Genomic DNA, 22,150 nt, shown 5'->3' on the forward strand with positions numbered 1-22,150 from the left:
ATATAGGAGTTGTGGGTACTGGGATGTATAGTTCACCTGAAATCTAAGAGCACTCTGAACTCCACCAATGATGGACCTGGAACTAACTTGGCACACAGAAAACCCATGACTAAAAAAAATACTGCAGGACTTTGGAAGGATTTATAGGAGTTGTAGTTCACCTACATCCAGATTGCACTATGAACCCAAACAAGGATGGATCTGGACCAAATTTGGCATGCATACCCGATATGCCCAAATTTGAATACTGGTGGATTTTGAGGGGAATTGGCTTGGACATTTTGGAGTTGTAGGTACTGGGATGTATAGTTCACTTGCAATCAGTGAGCACTCTGAACTCCACCAAAGATGGAATTGGACCTAACTTGGCACACAGAGCCCTCATATACGGCAAAAAATACTGGAGGTCTTTGGGGAAAATTTACCTTGATTTGGGGGAGTTGTAGTTCCCCTTCACCCAGAGAGCACTGTGAACCCAAATTGTGACGTCGCGTGTTGTGCCATCTATATGTCAAACTGTAAGTTGCAAGATTTGAATTGTATCATGCCTGATTTTGCCTTTACCCTGTAAATGTAGTTGGATTGATTGGTTATTTATAGCTGTCAATCCATGTTGTTTGCACCAGTTATATTGCTTCCTCAGAACAATTGTTTGGCTCCACCCTTTCCTGGAGTAGGACAGTGTTTCCTTTTTCATTTCACCATCAAGCTTTCTACCAGATGTAAGTGAGAGAGAGACTTGACTCTAAAAGCCCTTGATTAAGTTACCTCTCCGCACCAATTCTGAGGTTCTTACCCTTGAGACTTATGCGTCATGTTCAGGGCCAACCTGGACGACGTTGAGGAGTCTCAAGAGCCTTCAAAACAGTTCTTTGGCACCAAAGGAAGACTGTATCTTCAAACATAGGCCATTTGGACTGAGGCTGAGGATTGCTCCGTCATTCACAGCCATTGAGAAAGAGGGACCTGGAAAAGCTTCTCAGCTGCAGAGCTCCTTGGACTTAAGACAACCAAAGACTGTAATGTATATTTTCCTTTACCCCTTTGAAACTTCCAGCTTATTGCCTTAAAGGGATAACCTTTTGTGAACAATCAAACCAGTTTTGAGTTAATATCTACAATGTTTTGGTCCTTGGGAGTTCCAGTTTCCCTAAAGGAGGGCAAGAAGTAATCCCCTGGGGAATTGGGTCCATGCCTCTTTCGCTAAGAGTTATAGCCCCAGGCGCGACGGCACACAAACTTTGATGGATCTGGACCAAACTTGGCACGTATACCTGATATGACGGAATTTGATTACTGGAGGGGTTTGGGGGTAACTGACCTTCCTTTCTGGGAGTTGTAGTTCACCCACAACCAGAGAAACTGTGACCTCCACCGATGATGGATCCGGACCAAACTTGGCACAAAGAACCCCCATGACTAACCCAACCTACTGGAGGGGTTTGAGGGGACTGACTCACCATAGTGGGAGTTATAGTTTACCCTATAGACAAAGAGGACACTCAACCCCACCAATGGTGTATTCAGAGCAAACTTGCCTAACAAAACAAACTTTAAGTACTGATGAAGTTTCTCGGGGTTAACCTGGCATGATGTGGGTTGTAGTTCACCCACAACCTTATGCGTTTTGTACAAGTAAAAAATTGCCTTTTCTAATAACCTGGGCAATACTGGGAACTCAAACTAGTAGTGTAATAATCTTCTACTGTCCACCACTAGACTTGCAACATACTGTATATACTCGAGTATAAGCCTAGTTTTTCAGCCCTTTTTTTAAGACTGAAAAAGTCCCCCTCGGCTTATACTTGAGTGAGGGTCCTGGTTGGCTTATATTTGGGTCAGCTTATACTTGAGAATATATGGTACATTTATTATTTTTCTCTATTATTATTGGTATTACTACATTTATAATTTTTCTCTATTATTGTTGCTACTATTACATTTATTTTACTCTATTACAGTAGAGTCTCACTTATCCAAGCTAAACGGGCCGGCAGAAGCTTGGATAAGCTAATATCTTGGATAATAAGGAGGCATTAAGGAAAAGCCTATTAAACATCAAATTAGGTTATGATTTTACAAATGAAGCACTAAAACTTCATGTTATACAACAAATTTGACAGAAAAAGTAGTTCAATATGCAGTAATGTTATGTTGTAATTACTGCATCTACGAATTTAGCACCAAAATATCACGATATATTGAAAACACTGACTACAAAAATGGCTTGGATTATCCAGAGGCTTGGATAAGCGAGGCTTGGATAAGTGAGACTATACTGTATTATTATTATTATTATTATTATTATTATTATTATTATTATTATACATTTATTATTTCACTCCAATCTTATTATTATTGTATTTATACTCTATTTATAATTACTTGTATTATTTTCCTGTATTTATTATTTTACTCTATTATTATTAAAAGGATACATAAGCACATTTACATTGAAGAAGATGAGAATAATGATTTGATCAGAGTTGGACAGTCTTCTCTTAAATTTGAACTTTATGTAAATATTCAAAAACATTTAACCTACTGATGCCTCAATTAATGTAATTTTATTGGTATTTATTTTTATTTTTGATATTTACCACTCTCGGCTTATACTGGAGTCAATGCTTTCCTAGTTTTTTTGTGGTAAGATTAGGTGCCTCGGCTTATATTCGGGTCGGCTTATACTCGAGTATATACGGTAACACAAGAATTATGGGATATTCTTGTCGGTTTCAGCTCCTGCTCAAAGCCGGCATTTCTTTCTTTCCTTTTTGAATCCGACATCCAATGAGAAACTGTTGAAAATCATTGCTAGCCTTGGAAAGAAAAAATAGAAACTATCCAACCGACCCGTATTTCCAAAATGTCAGAAAAGGGTCACTATATATACACACACGTTTCCTGTATGCAATACCCGAAAAATTTGGAGTCTGGCTTCTTTTCCACCAACCTTCCCATTTAACCTAAAATTAGAGAAAAAATCTCTCCTTCTTTGCAAGATCCCATCCTGGAAGCAATGGAATAGTTTTTCCAAATGTTGATCCTTTTTTATAGGACTAAATCTCCCTTTTTTAGGGGGCCAAAGACACATTTTGCCTTTTAAAGGCACAACGGCTCTTTCTGAAAGATAGGCCCCGGGGGTCAAATGACTCACCAAATGTCATGGGAAATGCGGTCGCAGACGCTGCATCAGGCTGCCTCGGAGGGTTCGCATGAGTCCAAGGCCGGGGAGAAATTTCCATGCAGAAATGGGTTGGATTGCACCTCCCATCATCCCCATCATCACCACCAAGGATCAAGGATGATGGGAGGTGAGTCCAAAAAGGACCCGCCGCACTTTGTCCATCGTTGTCCTAAGCTTTCTGTACATGGAAGGAAATGGGGATTTTGGGGGCAAGAGGCAAGAGGAAGAGGAAGAAAAGGAGGAGGAAGAGATGTAGGAAGAAGAAGAAGAAGAGGAAGAAGAAGAAGAGGAAAAACAGGAGGAAGAGGAAAAATAACAAGAGAAAGAAAAAGAGGAGGAGGAGGAGGAGGAAGAAGAAGAGGAAAAAGAGGAAGAAGAGGAAAAAGAAGAAAGAAAAAGAAGAAGAGAAGGAAGAAGAAGAAGAAGAGGAAAAAGAGGAGAAAGAGGAAAAAGAACAAGAGAAAGGAAAAGAAGAAAAGGAAGAAGAAGAAGAAGAAGAAGAAGAAGAAGAAGAAAAAAGAGGAGGAAGAGGAAAAAGAACAAGAGAAAGGAAAAGAAGAGAAGGAAGAAGAAGAAGAAGAAGAGGAGGAAGAGGAGGAAAAGGAGGAAGAGGAAAAAGAACAAGAGAAAGGAAAAGAAGAAGAGAAGGAAGAAGAAGAAGAAGAAGAAGAAGAAGAAGAAGAAGAAAAAGAGGAGGAAGAGGAAAAAGAACAAGAGAAAGGAAAAGAAGAAAAGGAGGAAGAAGAAGAAGAAGAAAAAGAGGAGGAAGAGGAAAAAGAACAAGAGAAAGAAGAAGAAGAGGAATAAGAAGAGGAAGAAGAAGAGGAGGAAGAAAGAGAAGAGGAAGAGGAAGAAGAGGGGGAAGGAACAAGAGAAATAAAAGGAAGTAGAGGAAGAGGAAAAAGAACAACAGAAAGAAAAGGAAGTAGAGGAAGAGAAGGAGGAAGAAGAGGAGGAAGAAAGAGAAAAGGAAGAAGAGGGGGAAGAAATAAAGTAAAAAAAGGAAGTAGAGGAAGAGGAAAAAGAACAATAGAAAGAAAAAGATGAAGAGGAAGAGGAGGAAGAAGAAGGACTAAACTGCATTACTTCTACAGCGTAGATCAGGCCTGTAGCCAGGAAAAAAAAATCAGAAAGGGTTGAAACTTTTCTCCCCTGAGATAACTTTTGAGGCCAATGTGTCTCAACAAGGCCCTGAAATTGTCATCATTGTGCAAAGGTTCCTCACAAGTTCTGAATCCTTGTTCCCTCTTAAAACCAATTCTTGTTGGCCACAAAGGACAGTTTCCACAATTGGCAGAAGTTTATTTCTGTTTCCTTCTGCTTCCTTATTTCCTTTATCGTGATGACATCGAGACGCTCTTAGCTGTGAATTATCAAGAGGTTTCCAGCCGAGCACAAGTTCTTCTGATGGTTATTTTATTTCGTGTCAAAAGCACTGCATAACAAACAAGTCCAAAAAGTGAAGTCTTCTAATGGTGAAGACTTCTGTTGCATCTTTCCATCGCACAAATGGTTTAGCAACCAATGCACCAAGCTTTTGATGAGCACCTTTACCACAACGTCTCCTCCAAACACCACATCCTACTCAGGAGAGGAGGCCCCGCCCCTCCTCTGGCCCCGCCCTCATATCCTAATAGGTGCCATCACCGCCCCCCTGGATCACTCCAGCGCCCACCAGGGGGCAGTAGCGCCCACTTTGGAAATTAGATGAACCAGTGGTGGACACCACAGTTTTTTCCTGTTTCCACCTGCAATCCAGATCAATACTCCTTTGCCTGCCGGCTGCAAGTAGGCAAACCTGGTTGCTTCAACTTTTGAAATCAGCTATTGCTGCTATTACAATGTAAATTGGTAGAAAGGTAGGTAATGATGGGGTGAATCATCCAAATCTCATTGAGACAGTGCTTGCAGTGCCGGAGAGACTCTTAATTTTTGTTTTGGGATTTGGTTCACCAGTTCCAATTCATGAGTAAACCATGTTTCTTTTGTGTTGTCGAAGGCTTTCCATAGCTGAAATCACTGGGTTGCTGTGAGTTTTCTGGGCTGTCTGGCCATGTTCCAGAAGCATTCTCTCCTGACGTTTCTCCCACATCTATGGCAGGCATCCTCAGAGGTTGTGAGGTCTGTTGGAAAATAGGCAAGTGAGGTTATATATATATACAGTAGAGTCTCACTTATCCAACGTTCTGGATTATCCAACGTATTTTTGTAGTCAATGTTTTCAATATATCATGATATTTTGGTGCTAAATTCGTAAATACAGTAATTACTACATAGCATTACTGCGTATTGAACTGCTTTTTCTGTCAAATTTGTTGTATAACATGATGTTTTCATGCTTAGTTTGTAAAATCATAAACTAATTTGATGTTTAATAGGCTTTTCCTTAATGCCTCCTTATTATCCAACATATTCGCTTATCCAACGTTCTGCTGGCCCATTTATGTTGGATAAGTGAGACTCTACTGTATATATATCTGTGGAATGATGTCCAGGGTGGGAGAAAAAACTCTTCTCTGTTGGAGGCAGGTGTGAATGTTGCCATTGGCCAGCTTGGACAACCACCACGCCAGACTAAACAAAAAAGCCATTGAAATCCACAAGCATGTGGACAATTTCAACAGAAAGGAGGAAAGCATGAAAATGAACAAAATCTGGCCATCGGTATTTTAAAAAAACTCTAAAATCAGGACAGTAAATAAAGAACAACATTCTGAAAACAGGGGAATCCCAGACAGGAAACAATCAGGGCCAGCTAACATTCCCCTAGGCAGGAAGCAGGCCGGCTTTGAAGCTGCAAGGCTATTCAATGCTAATCAAGGTGGCCAATCGCACACTTGCCTCCAACAGACAAGAGTTCCTTCTCCCACCTTGAACATCATTCCACAGATATATACAGTAGAGTCTCACTTATCCAACATAAACGGGCCGGCAGAATGTTGGATAAGCGAATATGTTGGATAATAAGGAGGCATTAAGGAAAAGCCTATTAAACATCAAATTAGGTTATGATGTTACAAATGAAGCACTAAAACATCAGGTTATACAACAAATCTGACAAAAAAGTAGTTCAATACGCAGTAATGCTATGTAGTAATTACTGTATTTATGAATTTAGCACCAAAATATCACGATGTATTGCAAACATTGACTACAAAAATGCGTTGGATAATCCAGAACGTTGGATAAGCGAGTGCTGGATAAGTGAGACTCTACTGTAAACCAATGCCCAATTTCCAACAAACCTCACACCCTCTGAGGATGCCTGCCATAGATGTGGGCGAAACGTCAGGAGAGAATGCTTCTGGAACTTGGCTATACAGCCCGGAAAACGTACAGCAACCCAGGTGTGTTTTTTTAATTGAAAATTTTTGTGGGGTGGTTTGAACCCCTAAACGGCCTCCTTGGCTACGGGTTTGGTGTAGGCGCAGCCCCAGTAAGAATAAAGTTGGGTCAAGTTAGTTTTTTAAAACTTCTTGTTTAAGATGTCATAAGATGCCTTGCTGCAAGTCGATCGCATTGGGTAAAAAAAGCAGATTTTCTTTCAGATGGTCTCCATATTTCCTTCTTTATTCGTCCCTGCTTTTCCCAGCCTCTTGTGTTTCCTCCCGCCGTCTCCCTTTGCAGCTCCTGAGGATTTCTCCAACACGTGTTTTCTTTCAAGAGAATAATTCCTTTTTTTTTCTCAAAACTGGGCCCAGCGCATTCCAGAGGTCTGACTTCACTACGAAGGGGATCCGGTTTTGGAGGAGGGTCTCCGTCTGGCCTTTGTTCCCAAGCAGCCCCAGAGGCCTCCAAGTCTGGCTCACGGCCTGCCACGCATTTGGAAAAACCCGATGGGCCTTGGACCAAAGGGACGGGCATCCCCGGAAAAAGGCCTTGGCAAACTACAACTCACAGGGTCCCATAGCCTTGAGCCGTGGCAGGTCAGGTGAGGTCAAACGGCATTCCTTTGGGTGTCATGACCCCTTTGTCCTTTGATTTAATCCAATAAATCATAAAGTAATAATAATAAAATTAATAATAATAATAATAATAATAATTGTATGACTCAGCAAACAAGATAGACATGCTGGACTTCGTATCACAAAACCACAAATCGAACACTTCCCAAATGTCTAGGACTATGTGATGTATTATTATTATTATTATTATTATTGACACAACGACGTTGTATGACACAGCAAACAAGAGAGACATGCTGGACTTCGTATCACAAAACCACAAATCGAACACTTCCCAAATGTCTAGGACTATGTGATGTATTATTATTATTATTATTATTATTATTATTATTGACACAACGACGTTGTATGACACAGCAAACAAGAGAGACATGCTGGACTTCGTATCACAAAATCACAACTCGAACACTTCCCAAATGTCTAGGACTATGTGATGTATTATTATTATTATTATTATTGACACAACGACGTTGTATGACACAGCAAACAAGAGAGACATGCTGGACTTCGTATCACAAAATCACAACTCGAACACTTCCCAAATGTCTAGGACTATGTGATGTATTATTATTATTATTATTATTATTATTATTATTGACACAACGACGTTGTATGACACAGCAAACAAGAGAGACATGCTGGACTTCGTTTCACAAAACCACAAATCGAACACTTCCCAAATGTCTAGGACTATGTGATGTATTATTATTATTATTATTATTATTATTATTATTATTATTATTATTGACACAACGACGTTGTATGACACAGCAAACAAGATAGACATGCTGGACTTCGTTTCACAAAACCACAAATCGAACACTTCCCAAATGTCTAGGACTATGTGATGTATTATTATTATTATTATTATTATTATTGACACAACGACGTTGTATGACACAGCAAACAAGAGAGACATGCTGGACTTCGTATCACAAAATCACAACTCGAACACTTCCCAAATGTCTAGGACTATGTGATGTATTATTATTATTATTATTATTGACACAACGACGTTGTATGACACAGCAAACAAGATAGACATGCTGGACTTCGTATCACAAAACCACAACTCGAACACTTCCCAAATGTCTAGGACTATGTGATGTATTATTATTATTATTATTATTATTATTATTATTATTGACACAACGACGTTGTATGACACAGCAAACAAGATAGACATGCTGGACTTCGTTTCACAAAACCACAAATCGAACACTTCCCAAATGTCTAGGACTATGTGATGTATTATTATTATTATTATTATTATTATTGACACAACGACGTTGTATGACACAGCAAACAAGAGAGACATGCTGGACTTCGTATCACAAAATCACAACTCGAACACTTCCCAAATGTCTAGGACTATGTGATGTATTATTATTATTATTATTATTGACACAACGACGTTGTATGACACAGCAAACAAGATAGACATGCTGGACTTCGTATCACAAAACCACAACTCGAACACTTCCCAAATGTCTAGGACTATGTGATGTATTATTATTATTATTATTATTATTATTATTATTATTATTATTGACACAACGACGTTGTATGACACAGCAAACAAGAGAGACATGCTGGACTTCATATCACAAAACCACAAATCGAACACTTCCCAAATGTCTAGGACTATGTGATGTATTATTATTATTATTATTATTATTATTATTATTAACACAACGACGTTGTATGACTCAGCAAACAAGAGAGACATGCTGGACTTCGTTTCACAAAATCACAACTTGAACACTTCCCAAATGTCTAGGACTATGTGATGTATTATTATTATTATTATTATTATTATTATTATTATTATTATTATTGACACAACGACGTTGTATGACACAGCAAACAAGAGAGACATGCTGGATTTCGTTTCACAAAACCACAACTCGAACACTTCCCAAATGTCTAGGACTATGTGATGTATTATTATTATTATTATTATTATTATTATTATTATTGACACAACGATGTTGTATGACACAGCAAACAAGATAGACATGCTGGACTTCGTATCACAAAACCACAAATCGAACACTTCCTAAATGTCTAGGACTATGTGATGTATTATTATTATTATTATTATTATTATTATTGACACAACGATGTTGTATGACACAGCAAACAAGATAGACATGCTGGACTTCGTATCACAAAATCACAACTTGAACACTTCCCAAATGTCTAGGACTATGTGATGTATTATTATTATTATTATTATTATTATTGACACAACGATGTTGTATGACACAGCAAACAAGATAGACATGCTGGATTTCGTTTCACAAAACCACAACTCGAACACTTCCCAAATGTCTAGGACTATGTGATGTATTATTATTATTATTATTATTATTATTATTATTATTATTAACACAACGACGTTGTATGACTCAGCAAACAAGAGAGACATGCTGGACTTCGTTTCACAAAATCACAACTTGAACACTTCCCAAATGTCTAGGACTATGTGATGTATTATTATTATTATTATTATTATTATTATTATTATTGACACAACGACGTTGTATGACTCAGCAAACAAGAGAGACATGCTGGACTTCGTTTCACAAAATCACAACTTGAACACTTCCCAAATGTCTAGGACTATGTGATGTATTATTATTATTATTATTATTATTATTATTATTATTATTATTATTGACACAACGACGTTGTATGACTCAGCAAACAAGAGAGACATGCTGGACTTCGTATCACAAAACCACAAATCGAACACTTCCCAAATGTCTAGGACTATGTGATGTATTATTATTATTATTATTATTGACACAACGACGTTGTATGACACAGCAAACAAGATAGACATGCTGGATTTCGTTTCACAAAACCACAAATCGAACACTTCCCAAATGTCTAGGACTATGTGATGTATTATTATTATTATTATTATTATTATTATTATTATTATTATTGACACAACGACGTTGTATGACACAGCAAACAAGATAGACATGCTGGACTTCGTTTCACAAAACCACAAATCGAACACTTCCCAAGTGTCTAGGACTATGTGATGTATTATTATTATTATTATTATTATTATTATTATTATTGACACAACGACGTTGTATGACACAGCAAACAAGAGAGACATGCTGGATTTCGTTTCACAAAACCACAAATCGAACACTTCCCAAGTGTCTAGGACTGTGTGATGTATTTTCAGATAATGCACGCAGATCCCAGTCGGGTGGCCTTTTGCAGTTGGCAGATCGTGATTTTGTCAATGTCTATTGTTTCCAAATGCCGGCTGAGATCTTTTGGCACAGCACCCAGTGTGCCCATCACCACTGGGACCACCTGCACTGGTTTCTGCCAGAGTCTTTGAAGTTCAATCTTGAGGTCCTGATAACGGCTGAGTTTTTCCTGTTGTTTTTCATCAATGCGACTGTCACCTGGGATGGCAACATCAATAATCCAAACCTTGTTCTTTTCCACAACTGTGATGTCTGGTGTGTTGTGTTCCAGAACTTATTATTATTATTATTATTATTATTATTATTATTATTATTGTATGACACAGCAAACAAGATAGACATGCTGGATTTCGTATCACAAAATATCAAGTCGAACACTTCCCAAGTGTCTAGGACTGTGTGATGTATTATTATTATTATTATTATTATTATTATTATTTATTATTATATGACACAGCAAACAAGATAGACATGCTGGATTTCGTATCACAAAATCTCAAGTCGAACAGTTCCCAAGTGTCTAGGACTGTGTGATGTATTATTATTATTATTATTATTATTATTATTATTATTATTATTATTATTATTATTATTGTATGACACAGCAAACAAAATAGACATGCTGGACTTCGCATCACAAAATCACAAGTCGAACACTTCCCAAGTGTCTAGGACTGTGTGATGTATTTTCTGATGATGGGCGCAGATCCCAGTCAGGTGGCCTTTTGCAGTTCGCAGATCGTAATGTTGTCAATGTCTATTGGTGCCAAAAGATCTCAGCTGGCATTTGGAGTCAATAGACATTGACAAAATTACGATCTGCCAACCGCAAAAGGCCACCTTACTGGGATGTGCGCGCAGTGTCCTAGACACTTGGAACGCCTCTGTTTTCAGAGTGTTGCTTCTTATTTACTGTTCTGATGTTTGAGTTTTTAAATACTGATATCCAGATTTTGTTCATTTTCATGGTTTCCTCCTTTCTGTTGAAGTTGTCCACATGCTTGTGAATTTCAATGGCTTCTCTGTGTCATCTGACATGATAGTTGTTGGAGTGGTCGAGTATTTCTGCGTTCTCAAATAATATACTGTGTCCAGGTTGAATACTTCTGGAACATGGCCATACAGCCCGGAAAACATACAACAACCCTATTCCAAGGATTATTTCTGCGTTTGATTTATTAAACTATTCCCATCCAAACCCAAGTAACGAAGGTGGAGGCATTACTTTTCATTCAACCCTCGTCCAATTGTAGGGACATACAGACATGCAGAGATCCGGATATTCAGCTCAAAACTGTGATATCCCCACAACTGGAAATCTCACACTTTTTTGTTTCTTCTTTTTCCTGGATCTTTGGCTTCTTAGAAAGCCGGCTTCTCCGAAGCTCCTTTCAGTACAAAAGCTGGAGCATTTCCAGCCAATCTGTTAATTGTTCCCAAGCTCGGCTTATAAATAGCTTTTCCGCGTGGATTTTGCCACTGAGCTCAGTATTGCGTATTAGCAGAGGCCTCCCAGGAAGGAAAGATGCTCCAGATCTGAAAAGTTTTGGATAATATCATCCTCGTTTCTAAATACAGTAGAGTCTCACTTATCCAACATTCGCTTATCCAACATTCTGGATTATCCAACACAGTTAGCCTCCCACCCCAACCACAGCTGTTCTCTAGTCAGCAAGGATTGAACTTTTTATGGATTTAATTTCCAACAATGTTGTTACTGTAAGTTCATTTTATGCAATTCTATCTTTATTTGTAGTCAATTTGTTAGTAGCCAATTTTCTTTAGTCAATATTTTTAATATACAATAGAGTCTCACTTGGTAGCAAATAGGTTTTGATTTATTAAATACAGTTATATATTACAATTATATATTTTTGTTATTTAAACTATATACAGTATAGTCTCACTTATCCAACATAAACGGGCCGGCAGAACGTTGGATAAGCAAATATGTTGGATAATAAGGAGAGATTAAGAAAAAGCCTATTAAACATCAAAATAGGTTATGATTTTACAAATTAAGCACCAAAACATCATGTTATACAACAAATTTGACAGAAAAAGTAGTTCAATACGAAATAATGCTATGTAGTAATTACTGTATTTACGAATTTAGCACCAAAATACCACAATGCATTGAAAACATTGACTACAAACATGCGTTGGATAATCCAGACCGTTGGATAAGTGAGTGTTGGATTAGTGAGACTCTACTGTATTGTGATGTTGTGGTGCTAAATTCATAAATATAGTAATTACCGTATATACTTAAGGATAAGCCGACCCGAATATAAGCCGAGGCACCTAATTTTACTACAAAAAAACTGGGAAAACATTGACTCCAGTATAAGCCAAGGGTTGAAAATTTCAGTAATAAAAATAGAGACCAATAAAATTACATTAATTGAGGCATCAGTAGGTTAAATGTTTTTGAATATTTACATAAAGCTCAAATTTAAGATAGACTGTCCAACTCTGATCAAATCATTATTCTCATCTTCTTCAATGTCAATGTGCTTAATTATGTATCCTTTAAGAAATAATAGAGTAAAATAATAAATGTAATAATACTAATAAATACAGTAAAACAATAAATGTAAAAATAAATAGATTAGAATAATAAATGTAACAATAATTGTATCAGAGTGAAATAATAAATGTATTAATAATAATAAAAATAGTGTAAAATAAATGTAATAGTAACAATATTAATCGAGTAAAATAATAAATGTAATAATGATAACAGAGTAAAATAATAAATGTAATATTTATTATAAATAGAATAAAATAATAAATGTTATAATACCAATAATAATAGAGAAACATAATAAATGTACTAAATATACTCGAGTATAAGCCAACTCGAATATAAGCCAACCAGGACCCTCTCCCAAGTATAAGCCGAGGGGGGCTTTTTAAATCCTAAAAAAGGGCTGAAAAACTCAGCTGATACTCGAGTATATACGGTATTATTAATAATAATAAAAATAGAGTAAAATAAATGTAATACAGTAGAGTCTCACTTATCCAACACTCGCTTATCCAACGTTCTGGATTATCCAACGCATTTTTGTGGTCAATGTTTTCAATACATCGTGATATTTTGGTGCTAAATTCGTAAATACAGTAATTACTACATAGCATTTCTGCTTATTGAATATTTTTTCTGTAAAATTTGTTGTATAACATATTTTGGTGCTTAATTTGTAAAATCATAACCTAATTTGATGTTTAATAAGCTTTTCCTTAATGCCTCCTTAAGGAAAAGCTTATTAAACTATTTAGTTGCTTGTGACTTCTTTTCTTTTTATTTTATTTCCATTATTTGAAATGTATTTGTTGTACCAATGCTTTTGACACGAAATAAATAAATAAATGCCTCCTTATTATCCAACATATTCACTTATCCAACGTTCTGCCGGCCCATTTACGTTGGATAAGTGGGACTCTACTGTAATAAGATCAGAGTGAAATAATAAATGTATTAATAATAATAAAATAGAGTAAAATAAATGTAATAGTAGCAAAAATAATAGAGAAAAAATAATAAATGTAATAATACCAATAATAATAGAGAAACATAATAAGTGTACTATATATACTCGAGTATAAGCCGACTCGAATATAAGCCAACCAGGATCCTCTCCCAAGTATAAGCCGAGGGGGGCTTTTTCAATCCTAAAAAAGGGCTGAAAAACTCGGCTTATACTCAAGTATATACAGTAATTGAAAACCTGTTGCGAAATGTGCTGCAGGATGATGTCCGTCCCCTGCAAAGTTTGTGCAGTTTAATAAACTTTCCCCATGTTTTCAGGATAGAGCCAATTAGGAAATGGCACTGATAACCCAGAAACAACAATCATAGTGTTGCATAGGGCTATAAGCCCAAGGCTCCACATTCCCAGATCCATCTGGAATGTATTTATTGATTTCCCCCCTCCTTCCCTTGGCCTCGGGATACGTAGTTGAGTTGGCCCCGCTTTACTCAGCCTTGGTTTAGGTCAAGAGGCCTGCAGCCAATGCGCAGCGGCTTCTGTTCGTGCTGGCTGCATTCCTGGAACTTGGTATGCATCTACACTGTAGAATTAATGCAGTTTGACACCACTTGAGCTGCCAATCCTGGGACTTGTAATTCAGAGAGGCACCAGCCATATTGAGCTGCTTTAAGTCTCCTTGTGGAGAGAAAACGAGAGGAATAATAATAATAATAATAATAATAATAATAATAATAATAATAATAATAATAATTGCAAAAGGCCACCTTACTGGGATCTGCACGCATCATCCGAAAATACATCACACAGTCCTAGACGCTTGAGATCGACTTGTGATTTTGGGATACAAAATCCAGCATATAGATCTGGTTTGCTGTGTCATACTATGTCTTTGTGTCAATAATAATAATAATAATAATAATAATAATAATAATAATAATAATAATCGCACAGTCCTAAACTCTTGGGAAGCGTTCGACTTGTGATTTTGTGATACGAAATCCCGCATATAGATCTGGTTTGCTGTGTCATACTATGTCTTTGTGTCAATAATAATAATAATACATCAATAATACATAATGAAGACTGTGCAAGGAAACTGACGAAACCATTGATCATATCCTCAGCTGCTGTAAGAAAATTGCACAGACAGACTACAAACAGAGGCACAACTATGTGGCCCAAATGATTTATTGTAACTTATGCCTCAAGTACCACCTCCCAGCAGCAAAGAACTGGTGGGATCACAAACATGCAAAAGTCTTGGAAAATGAGCACGCAAAGATACTGTGGGACTTCCGAATCCAGACTGACAAAGTTCTGGAACACAACACACCAGACATCACAGTTATGGAAAAGAAAAAGGTTTGGATCATTGATGTCGCCATCCCAGGTGACAGTTGCATAGATGAAAAACAACAGGAAAAACTCAGCCACTATCAGGACCTCAAGATTGAACTTCAAAGACTCTGGCAGAAAACAGTGCAGGTGGTCCCGGTGGTGATCGGCACACTGGGTACCGTGCCAAAAGATCTCAGCCGGCATTTGGAAACAATAGACATTGACAAAATTACAATCTGCCAACTGCAAAAGGCCACCCGACTGGGATCTGCACACATCATCCGAAAATACATCACACAGTCCTAGACACTTGGGAAGTGTTCGACTTGTGGTTTTGTGATATGAAATCCAGCATATCTATCTTGTTTGCTGTGTCATACAATAATAATAATAATAATAAGCTTGATATTCAGAGATGAATCCCAGACACTTGGACTTAATGTGCACGTGTGCAGTGTTGTTATGTATATAACAATGGGCATCCAAGTCGCACGGTTATGCCGAAAATTGAGGAACGATCCTATTGTGGCTTTTTACCTTCTAAACGCTTGGAGACGTAGTCCACAATGGGAGCAGCTTTTAGGTGGGCCATAAAAACGAGTCATAAAAGAGTAGTTAAAGGGGATGGAAACGTGGTCCGAAAAAGTTAATAATTATTCAAGGCCCAGGAATAAGCCTTCTTCCACCCTTAAACCTTATAGGAGCTTTGCATCCTTTCAGACCAGCTCAGAAGACCTTTGGCAGGGCAGATATACTGAGGACTTCCATTCCCAGAGTCTTGTGTTTTCATCTCTGTCCTGTGCATTTTAATATGTATTTGAAAGAATATGTCTCTTTTATAGAACTACATTGTAATAGGTGTGTTTATAGAACTTTTGTAATGTTTTGTGTGTTTTGAGACCACAAGGAGAAATGAAATTGTTACATTATTATTGTATGACACAGCAAACAAGATAGACATGCTGCATTTCATTTCACAAAATCACAAGTCGGACACTTCCCAAGTGTCTAGGACTGTGTGATGTATTTTCGGATGATGCGCGCAGATCCCAGCAGGGTGGCCTTTTGCAGTTGGCAGATCGTGATTTTGTCAATGTCTATTGTTTCCAAATGCCGGCTGAGATCTTTGGGCACAGCACCCAGTGTGCCCATCACCACTGGGACCACCTGCACTGGTTTCTGCTAGTCTTTGAAGTTCGATCTTGAGGTCCTGATAGCGGCTGAGTTTTTCCTGTTGTTTTTCGTCAATGCGTCTGTCACCTGGGATGGCGACATCAATGATCCAAACCTTTTTCTTGATTTTTTAATGATGTATTATTATTATAATTATTATTGTTATTGTAATTATTATTATTATTATTATTATTATTATTATTATTATTATTATTATTATTTTATTGTATGACACAGCAAACAAGATAGATATGCTGGATTTCGTATCACAAAATCACAAGTCGAACTCTTCCCAAGTGTCTAGGACTGTGTGATGTATTTTCGGATGATGCGCGCAGATCCCAGTCAGGTGGCCTTTTGCAGTTGGCAGATCGTAATTTTGTCAATGTCTATTGTTTCCAAATGCCGGCTGAGATCTTTTGGCACGGCACCCAGTGTGCCCATCACCACCAGGACCATCTGCACTGGTTTCTGCCAGAGTCTTTGAAGTTCAGTCTTGAGGTCCTGATAGCGGCTGAGTTTTTCCTGTTGTTTTTCGTCAACGCGACTGTCACCTGGGATGGCAACATCAATGATCCAAATGTTTTTCTTTTCCACAACTGTGATGTCTGGTGTGTTGTGTTCCAGAACTTTGTCAGTCTGGATTCGGAAGTCCCACAGTATCTTTGTGTGCTCATTTTCCAATATTTTTGCAGGTTTGTGATCCCACCAGTTCTTTGCTGCTGGGAGGTGGTACTTGAGGCATAAGTTCCAATGGATCATTTGGGCCACATAGTTGTGCCTCTGTTTGTAGTCTGTCTGTGCGATTTTCTTACAGCAGCTGAGGATATGATCCATGGTTTCGTCGGTTTCCTTGCACAATCTGCATTTTGGGTCATCAGCTGATTTTTCAATCTTGGCCTGAATTGCCTTTGTTCTGATGGCTTGCTCCTGGGCTGCAAGGATCAGGCCTTCTGTCTCCTTCTTCAGGGTCCCATTTGTGAGCCAGAGCCAGGTCTTCTCCTTATCAGCTTTTCCATTAATTTTGTCAAGGAACTTACATGCAGTGTTTTGTTGTGCCAGCTGTCAACTCTAGTTTGTAGTGCGGTTTTCTTGTACTGGTTTTTTGTCTGCTGTGCTTTGAGGAAAAAACAAAACAAAACCCAGTACTATTATTTATTTATTTATTTATTTATTTATTTACAGTATTTATATTCTGCCCTTCTCACCCCAAAAGGGACCCAGGGTGGATCACAGAACATACACATACGGCAAACATTCAATGGTGTTTTATTCCAGCCATTTGGGGAGGGGGGGGGGCAGAGCTATCGCTCTACTGAGGAGCTTTTTTTTGTTTGTTTGTAAATATATATATAATCCTGGGAGTAGTAGTTTTATTAAGGGTGCACCGTAGTGTTAATGTAGTTTGACCCCACTCCCATGGATCAATGCTATACACACACACACACACATACACACACATATACAGTATATATAAAATCCTGAGAGTTGTAGTTTTATTAAGGGCACATCTACATAGAATAATGAATGCAGTTAGACCCCACTTTAACTGCCATGGCTCAATGCTGCATATATATATGTGTGTGTGTTGTGTGTGTATATATATATATATATATATATATATATATATATATATATATATAATCCTGGGAGTTGTAGTTTTATTAAGGGCACATCTACATAGAATAATGAATGCAGTTAGACCCCACTTTAACTGCCATGGCTCAATGCTGCATATATATATGTGTGTGTGTTGTGTGTGTATATATATATATATATATATATATATATATATATATATATATATATATATATATAATCCTGGGAGTTGTAGTTTTATTAAGGGCACATCTACATAGAATAATGAATGCAGTTTGACCACACTTTAGCTGCCATGGCTCACTGCTGCATATATATGTGTGTATGGTGTGGTGTGTTTATATATATATATATATATATATATATATATATATATATATATATATATATATATATATATATATAAAAAATCCTGGGAGTTGTAGTTCTATTAAGGACGTGTCTACATAGAATAATGAATGCAGTTTGACCCCTTTAACTGGCATGGCTCAATGTATGTGGTGTGTGTGTGTGCGTGTGTGTGTGTGCGTGTGTGTGTGTATGTGTGTATATATATATAATATTATATATGTGTGTGTGTATTCTATATATATAAAAGAGTGATGGAATTCTGGCGACCGACAAAACAACAAAACTAAACACCCCACAACCTCGAAAATTGACAGCACAACCCCTCATCCCTGCCTCTAGGTTGATACAACAAAAAGAAAAGAAAAATAAAGTCCTAATTAGAGGGAGAGGAATAATTGTTTTTATCCAATTGCTGCCAGTTAGAAGGATAAGCTCTGCCCACTTGGTCTCCTAGCAACCCACTCAGCCAAGGGGACAGGCAAAGTTAGGCCTCACTTAGGCCTCTTCCACACTGCCTAGAAAATACAGACACCACCAGACAACGTCACAGCAATGCGTGGCCGGGCACAGCTTTTATATATACAGTAGAGTCTCGCTAATCCAAGCTAAACGGGCCCGCAGAAGCTTGGATAAGCGAATATCTTGAATTATAAGGACTGATCAAGGAAAAGCCTATTAGACATCAAATTAGGTTATGATTTTACAAATTAAGCACCAAAACTTCATGTTATACAACAAATTTGACAGAAAAAGTAGTTCAATACGCAGTAATGTTATGTTGTAATTACTGTATTTATGAATTTAGCACCAAAATATCACGATATATTGGAAACATTGACTACAAAATTGGCTTGGATTATCCAGAGGCTTGGATAAGCGAGGCTTGGATTAGTGAGACTCTACTGTGTATATATATATATATATATATTCCTGGGAGTTGGTTTTATTAACTGAGGAATGTGTGTGTGTGTGTGTGTGTGTGTGTGTGTGTGTATATATATATATATATATATAATCCTGGGAGTTGTAGTTTTATTAACTGAGGAATGTGTATGTATATATATATATATATATATATATATATATATATATATATATAATCCTGGGAGTTGTAGTTTTATTAACTGAGGAATGTGTGTGTATATATATAATCCTGGGAGTTGTAGTTTTATTAACTGAGGAATGTGTGTGTGTGTGTGTGTATATATATATATATATATATATATATATATATATATATATATATTCCTGGGAGTTGTAGTTTTATTAACTGAGGAATGTGTGTGTATATATATATATATATATATATATATTCCTGGGAGTTGTAGTTTTATTAACTGAGGAATGTGTGTGTATATATATATATATATATATATATTCCTGGGAGTTGTAGTTTTATTAACTGAGGAATGTGTGTGTATATATATATATATATATATATATATATATATTCCTGGGAGTTGTAGTTTTATTAACTGAGGAATGTGTGTGTGTGTGTGTATATATATATATATATATATATATATATATATATATATATATATATTTTCCTGGGAGTTGTAGTTTTATTAACTGAGGAATGTGTGTGTATATATATATATATATATATATATATATATATATTCCTGGGAGTTGTAGTTTTATTAACGGAGGAATGTGTGTGTGTGTAATCCTGGGAGTTGTAGTTTTATTAACTGAGGAATGTGTGTGTATGTGTGTATATATATATATATATATTCCTGGGAGTTGTAGTTTTATTAACTGAGGAATGTGTGTGTGTGTGTATATATATATATATATATTCCTGGGAGTTGTAGTTTTATTAACTGAGGAATGTGTGTGTGTGTATATAATATATATATATATATAATCCTGGGAGTTGTAGTTTTATTAAGGGCGCGTCTACACTGAAGAATGGATGCAGTTTGGCTTCACTTGGAAGGAAAAGGCCTCCATGCTGCTGAAGGCAATTGAATCCCAGGCTCTGCAGTTTGAAAGGCAGTGGCCAAGCATGCAAAGACCTTGGGGACTACAACTCCCATAGGCCTGAGCCTGGGCAATTCAGGTGGGAGGCTCAAAATGCGTTCATTCTAGGATCTGAATGCCCTGGAGAGAGGCCTCCTCCATTCACGGATTCCCAGTCTTGCAAAGAAGGGATGATGCTGAGTCTCAACTCTACTATTCTATGATTCTATGATGTGTTGCTTTCCAGGAAAGAATAAACCGGAGCGAAAGAGTTAATCCGGATTGCTCCTGCTGCCTCCCTGGAGCATCTGCCTATGAACAGGAAACCAGTCCTCCTCCTCCTCCTTCCCTGCCCGCCTGCTCTTCTCTTTCTCCTTTTCCCACCCTTTGCTCCCTTCTTTCTTTCCTTTTTTCCTTCTTTCCTTTTTTCCTTCTTTCCTTCCCTCCTTTTGGCTTCTCTTCTCCCAGCCCTGGATCCCTGAGCCATTTCTTCCCCACTCGCCTCCCTCCCTCCCCGGGTGTTTTCTCCCCACATTCCACGCCCCCACACTCCTGGGTTGGCTTCCCGGCCAGTATGCACCAGTATCCAGGCATGGCTCGGACTGGGAACTCTGGAGCTGCTGGTTTCTGAGGCTTTGGCTCCAAAGGAGAAGCCAAGATTTCTGCCCTTGGCTGGACCGGAGGGTGAGTGGCTGGGCTTGGGTTTGGGTTTGGGGAGAAAGAAAGGAGGGATAGAGAAAGAGAGGGAAAGGGAGAGAGAGAGAGAGAGAGAAGGAAGGAAGGGAGGAAGGAAGGAAGGAAGGAAGGAAGGAAGGAAGGAAAGCGGGAGTGAGACAAAGAAGGGAAGGAGGGAGGGAAGGAGGAGTGGGAAGACCGAGGAAGGAGAGAAGGAAGGAAGGAGGAAGGAGGGAAGGAAGAAGAGAAGGAGGAAAGGAAGGAAGGAGAGAAGGAGGAAATGAAGGAGGGAAGGAAGGAAGGAAGGAAGGAAGGAAGGAAGGAAGGAAGGAAGGAAGGAAGGAAGGAAGGAAGGAAGGAAGGAGAGAAAGAAGGAAGGAAGGAGAGAAGGAAGGAAGGAGGAAGGAGGGAAGGGAGGAAGGAGGGAAGGAAGAAGAGAAGGAGGAAAGGAAGGAAGGAGAGAAGGAAGGAAGGAGGAAGGAGGGAAGGAAGGAAGGAGGAAGGAGGGAAGGAAGAAGAGAAGGAGGAAAGGAAGGAAGGAGAGAAGGAGGGAAGGAAGAAGAGAAGGAGGAAAGGAAGGAGGGAAGGAAGGAAGGAAGGAGAGAAAGAAGGAAGGAAGGAGAGAAGGAGGAAAGGAAGGAGAGAAGGAAGGAAGGAAGGAGAGAAAGAAGGAAGGAAGGAGAGAAGGAGGAAAGGAAGGAGAGAAGGAAGGAAGGAGAGAAGGAGGGAAGGAAGAAGAGAAGGAGGAAAGGAAGGAAGGAGAGAAGGAGGAAAGGAAGGAAGGAGAGAAGGAGGAAATGAAGGAGGGAAGGAAGGAAGGAAGGAGAGAAAGAAGGAAGGAAGGAGAGAAGGAGGAAAGGAAGGAGAGAAGGAAGGAAGGAGAGAAGGAGGAAAGGAAGGAAGGAGAGAAGGAGGAAAGGAAGGAGGGAAGGAAGGAAGGAGAGAAAGAAGGAAGGAAGGAGAGAAGGAGGAAAGGAAGGAGCGAAGGAAGGAAGGAGAGAAGGAGGGAAGGAAGGAGAGAAGGAGGGAAGGAAGGAAGGAAGGAGAGAAAGAAGGAAGGAAGGAGAGAAGGAGGAAAGGAAGGAGCGAAGGAAGGAAGGAGAGAAGGAGGGAAGGAAGGAGAGAAGGAGGGAAGGAAGGAGGGAAGGAAGGAAGGAGAGA

At 38.2% G+C, this 22,150-nt stretch overlaps 1 protein-coding gene across 3 annotated transcripts in view; it reads left to right on the plus strand.

Annotated features, from left to right (window-relative positions):
* The first annotated feature begins 20,485 nt into the window (after positions 1-20,485).
* plekhg2 (pleckstrin homology and RhoGEF domain containing G2) overlaps positions 20,486-22,150 on the plus strand; it is an 86,344-nt gene continuing 84,679 nt past the window's right edge. For 2 of the 3 annotated variants that reach the window (XM_062962208.1, XM_062962211.1), the window contains exon 1: positions 20,486-20,998. The gene's annotated coding sequence lies outside the window, so the exon portion shown is untranslated. The remainder of the gene's footprint in view (positions 20,999-22,150) is intronic. The other variant, XM_062962209.1, reaches the window with a different exon arrangement.

The sequence above is a fragment of the Anolis carolinensis genome, unplaced genomic scaffold, assembly GCF_035594765.1.
Source record: "Anolis carolinensis isolate JA03-04 unplaced genomic scaffold, rAnoCar3.1.pri scaffold_10, whole genome shotgun sequence".
NCBI lineage: Eukaryota > Metazoa > Chordata > Lepidosauria > Squamata > Dactyloidae > Anolis > Anolis carolinensis.